Genomic DNA, 6,132 nt, shown 5'->3' with positions numbered 1-6,132 from the left:
TGTTGCTGAGTGTCTGCCCTTGATAATCCTATTTTCTCACTCCACTTACAAGTTCCTCTTTAGCAATAGCCTCCACTCCCTCAGTTTCAATTAGCATCTGGATATGCCTTCGATGTGTAAATAACTCTCACTTCAGGTCCTGTGCTAGGTGCCAAGTGTCACACTGAACCAAAGAGACATGGCAGTAGCTCTCAGGAAGCCCAGGTTCCAGTGGGACTTACAGTCAAAGACACAGCAATTACAATAATACTGCATGACAGATGCTTTCGAGGAGGATGTACAGGGTGCTGTAAGGAAAAGTAGAGCGAAAAATGCAAAAAAGCCTTCCTAGAGAGCTGAGTTCTAAGTAGAAGCTTGAAGGACGAGTAGGTCTTGGCCAGACTAAGAAGGTTCAGAGCAAAGAGGATTGTGTATCCAACACCAGAGCTCAGTTTTGAGGACCTGAAAGAAGTGCAATCTGACAGGAGCAAAGGGCTTGAGCCGAAGTAGAAGGAAGGCTCAATGGGCCCCATTTTATAGGTCAAATCAGGGTTGTAGCTCAAGTTCTTAGAGCCATGGGGAGCCATTGAAAGCTTTTAATAACAGAATTGACATGATCAGATTTATATTTATAAATGTCTTTGGTTATAGAGGGGAAAATGGATGAAAAGGGGGATGCCAGATAGAAGGCACCTGTAGATGTCCAAAGGCAGGTGATGGTGATGGTGATGGTGATGACCGGGGCTGGGTTGGAAGGGAAGAGAAGTAGACAGGAAAGATAGATTCACATGCTAGTAAAAGTTCATGAAACAAAATTGGACTGAATTGTTGTGGAATGTTTCATACGCTACACCGAAGTTCCTGAAATTCTTTATCTACAGCTCCTTCTTTGATTGGGAGGAAGAACAAGCATGAATTGTGCCCAGCCCCGCCTTTTCTTGCCCAGACATTCCAAGGCCTGCAATGACCCCTCTGCTTGTATTTAGTTAAGGTGGGAAACAGCACCAGGAGTGGAAACCCCTGGACAGGATGGCAGAGACCCAGGTTCTGGTCCAGGTCTATCACTGACTGACTCCATGATCTTGAGTTAGTTGCTTAACCTCCCTAGTTTCCTTTCCCTCACCTAAAATGGGAATAACAACAATGAAAAACAAATATAATAGTAAAGAAAATAATGACAAACTTTTATGGTGTTTACTGCATGCTTAGCACTATTCTAACTGCTTTATAAACCCTATCTCATTTAGTCATTACAACAACCCAATGAAATAAGTACTATTTTTAATCCCTACTTTACAGATGAGAAAACTGAGGCACAAGGAAGTTAAGTAATTTTCCCAGAGTCACGTAGCTGGTTAAGTAGCAGAGCCTGGACTTGAAGCCAGGCCATCTGGCTCCTGAGTATATGCTCTTGACCGCTATGTTATACTACACATGTAACTTTTTGTAAACTGCAAAACTATCTACATGACATGAATTTGTGTCATGATTAACTCTCTTATGCTTCCCGTATTTGTCACTGGTACAGTCTGTCTACCATCTCTGTTGTTCCATATCACTATTGTCTGAATTTCTGTTTAACTTCCTCTGCATCGAAGCAGATGGCAAAGACTTAGAGCCCAGCAGGCCTGGGTTTCCCTCTTGGTCTCACATTAGGTGAGTTATTTAACTTCTGAACCTCAGTTTTCTATTCTGTAAAGAAATTACAATAACATAAGAATGAGCAGGAGAGTTATAAAGATTAAATTAAAATGCAAAGCCCCACACCCCCAGTGAATACCAGCTTAATGAAGTTGTTTGAACCATTCCTCTGATTGTGGAAAGTCTGTGTGCTCAGGGGCAAACACTGGCACTGGAAACTTCAGAAACCAGGGAAGAAGAGTTTGTCGCCACAAAGCGTGGTAATGCAGAACATGTGAAAATATTGACAGAAATGCAAACACTTGCCCTTCTTGTAAACATCTTTTCTTACATAAGCCCTTGACCTGTCAGCCCATGCCTAGAATTTTGAACGAGTTATTTTCTCTTCTCTCATCAGAAGCATGTGTTAGATGTCTCCCTCTGAGTGCAAATCAATACTGCTTATAAATCATATTTAAAGGCCAAAAGAAAGGAGTACTTGTGAATTAAATGGATGCTCCACTGGCTTCACCAGAGTTCATTAAAAGACTCATTAAACCTCAATGGGCGGCATTCAGTACAAAGTAGTAAAAAAAAATTGTGACTAGAAGAATTTTAGTGAAGAAATAGAGCTTCAGGACTTGCAAGAATGTACCATCAAGGGCGTGGGGAAATGAGAACTCTCACACAGTCTTGTTAGGAGGTAAACTAGCCACTTTTGAAGGGCAATTTGAGCAGACCCTGGCAACACTCTAAAAGCCCAATGACCCAGAAATAACACATCTCATCATCTATCCTAAAACAAATCTTGTGCACATGTACTAGGAGGTGTGTCCAAGGATGTTTAAGGCATAATGATGTATAAAAGCAAATAATTAGAAATAATATACATATGGAAAAATGGCTTCTTAAATTATGCAACAGCCTTTCATTAAATACTCTGCAGCAGTTTAAAACAATCAAGTAGAATCAAAATGAACTCACATGACTAGCTCCCCTAGACGTGTGGTCGAATGGAAAAGCAGGTAGCAGAGTGTGTAAAACAGAACAACAACATAAAACAAAACAGAGGATGTGTTTTCTATAGGTATATATGTGTACTTAAATATGTAGAAAATGGTCTGGAAAGATAAATACCAAATTGATAAGAGCGAGGAGAGAGGAAAGTGTAAACGTGACCTTATCTTTCTATGTATTTTTAATGAGGGCAAGGTAATTGTGTATTATGTATATAATTAATAAAATTATCTTACTGGACTAACAAAATGTATTCTTTCCTTTAAATTGAAGCCCTATCGAGTTCTTTGGGTGAGCTGCTTTATCAGCTAACATGAATTTGTAATAAGCACATTGCTTTTCCTGAGAAGTGGGTATTTCCACCTTGGCTTTTACAGCCCACAATTACACCCAGCAGCCAAAGGACTTCCTTCTTGCACCAGAACCATTTCAGCCACAGAAGCTCTTCCCAAACCAACGGAAGAGATAGTCGTGGGCTCTCCCTTCACCATTTCTATTCCTCTGGCAGTAGAAGCTTTATTAAGTTCCTATCACACTCAACATCTTTCTGCAAGCCAACTCACTCTTAAGAAAGCCTGTTACTACCTTCTCCCCACGTTACACTCTCTCTGTAATAATCTTAACTCTGCCACTGTCCTTCGTCTGCCTCGCAGGAGACACCTCATGGCTGTTTGACTGACCAGCTACTGACAGACACCTAAAGCTGACTTAGAAAAAACTATTATGAATGCTGAGCTCTCATGGTTCACTGATGGTTCCCATTTAAGATGAAGGGAAATATTGTGCTAGATATGCAATTACAACTTCTTTAGTAGTGAAAGCAGCTCTACTGACGAAAGCCACGTCAGCTCAACAGGCTGAACTCTGCACCTTGACTAGAGCTCGTACTTTGCAAAAGGTGAAACTGTACGCATTTACACAGACAGTTGTTATGTCCTGGCGTCATGCATTATTTTAATATGCTCTGGAAACAGAGAGGATTTCTAACCTCTGGAACATCTCAAATTAAAAATGGATTCTTTGTTAATGAATTACTGGACTCAATCCAACTTCCATCTGCCTTGGCCATTATCAAAGTGCCTGGATGCCCAGAATTAGAAGAAGCTAAAGGCAACAATTTGGCTGATAAAGAGCAAGGACTGCTGCCTTAAAATCTGTCAAAACTGAGGCTTTCATAGGCAATATTAATTACCTCTCAAAGGAAAACTTAAAACCCATTATTAAGGATGCTCAGTCTAAGGCACCTTATAAGGAAAAACTTTATTGGGCTGACAATAGTTGCAGTTTCAATCTACTGATCAAATTATGATACAGCCCAAACAAGGAACCCATCCTATCAGAGTCCATGAAAAGACCCCTGACAAAAATGACTCATCAAATGACCCACTGGGCAGCTGATAAACATAAGATTCATGAAACAATACTGGTGGAATATATCTCTAGGGCCACCAAAGAGGTACAATTGACTTGTATCGTATGTCCTAGGTACAATCCAGGAAAGACCACCCATACAGTCCCTGAACATTCTGACTTGCCTAAAGGACCTTTGGCAAATGGATTTTATCCAGCTGCCTCCTTCCCCAGTTTGTAAACTTGCTCATTATGGTTTGCATGTTTTCTCATTGGGTTGAAGCATTCCTTTGCAGACAAACCACTTCTTTGGCAGTTGTGAAAATAGCACTAGAAAAGATTATACCCACCTGGGGCATACACTCAGAACTACATAATGACTGAGGAACACATTTTACCGGCCATGTTATAAAATAAGTCTGTGAAGTTTGTCTTATTCTGCAACATTTTCATTGCACTTATCACCCTCAGTCCTCTAGACTGGTAGGAAGAACAAATGACATTATTAAAACTCAATAGGCAAAACTTGTGGAGACTTGAAAATTAAAGTACTTCCTCTGGTCCTTTTGAACCTGACGGCTGCTCCGTTTGGGAAACACGCACTCTCACCATTTGAAATAATTACCAGCTGACCCATGTGTTTGGACATCCCTGTTTTCTGATATTCAACTAATAAAAGGAGACATGCTTCAGTGTTGCAAAGGAATAATCAGAGCCACAGATAAAAACCATATCCTGGTAGAACAATCTTTCCACAGTGTGCTCCAGGAGATGAAGGCAACAAACATCACAATCTATAACCAGGTGATTTTGGCTCCTGGAAACGACATCTTCTAAAAGATTCTTTGCAGCCTTGATAGAAAAGACTAAATATAAACTTTAAGGTGTTGATTCTTGGATTTATGTTCTCATTTAAAGAAGACTCCAATGCTCAACTCGACCTCTGAGCCAACTGGAAAATTAAAATTAAAACTAACCAGGAAATCAAGCAGATGACATCTGATGTTAACAGCTTTCCCAAGTCTCGGGACCAGGTCTGGCACATACATGCACCCTATTCTAACCTTATTATTCATCCTCTTCATAATAGATCTGCTCTATTGCACCGGTAAATTTAATGAGCTTCTTAGATACCTAATAATTCAACATTCTTGGCAATTTCCTAATTACCAAGATTGATATGCCTAATGTCCATGTTAATTGCTATTCTTATGCTCATTGCCTTGCTAAGGAGAGTTTACTTAATTTGAAGCATCCCTAGTGACTTCCTTTATAATGTCCAAAATGGTGACTAGGCAGTGCTTTGTTAAAACCTGTTTAAGCCTAGCTGGAGTCTTTACCTCCTCTGAGGGCACTTCTTTTGGCAAATGGAAAAATAATGTTCTAGTGAACTATTCTTAAACTACAGCAACTAGGAAAAGTCTCTCCAAATGCTGGATGTGTCTCCAAAGACAATGATCATCCAGATCTAAAGACCCCGTAGATACATCATTACCAATTTCACCCTAGTCCCCAATGCTACAGTAGAGTTTAAGTACCTAGCCTTAAAACTATTTACAGAGTAAGATGATATGATTGGGTCTCTCCATCTTGTTTTGGTTGGTGCACCCACAAAACCTTTCTCAAAAGCTTTATTCCTCTAACATTTCAACTGCCTAGACCCTCCCACTCTGTCTTTTGCCCCCAGCATTAGATGAATGGCTGATCCAAAATTGTAAGAGATGTAATCTCAACCACAAGCTTTTTGTCATGCCAGGTCCAGATGGTCATCAGCTGGCCCCTTAGTGAACTGTAACGACCACATTGATCCTTGCCTGGAATGTATTCCTAACTCCATACCTTAATATACTCTTAGCCACCTACTACGTGCCCCTTCCAGTTATAATTTTGTGTGTGATTACGAAGGGGGACCATGGCTTTATGAATACTTCGACAGTGGGCGTATGGCAAGACAATGTCTTTTAGGCTACCATAGCATTGCATTTCAAGTTTTTGTTAAAGAAAAAACCCAACCACGGTCTCATAGGTCTAAACAAGACTTGACAACCCTCTCTTCACATCCCGTCTACTCTCCGTTGATTTACATTCCCGAAGGATTTATTCCTTGGATTGGTGCAATCTTTAATGACCTATTGCCAAAGAATTTATCCCTAACCCTAGCCGTAT

Source organism: Pteropus medius, unplaced genomic scaffold (genome assembly GCF_902729225.1).
Source record: "Pteropus medius unplaced genomic scaffold, Ma_sr-lr_union100, whole genome shotgun sequence".
NCBI classification, from domain to species: domain Eukaryota; kingdom Metazoa; phylum Chordata; class Mammalia; order Chiroptera; family Pteropodidae; genus Pteropus; species Pteropus medius.
The sequence above is the reverse complement of the archived record's forward strand: the minus strand, read 5'-3'. Positions refer to the sequence as shown.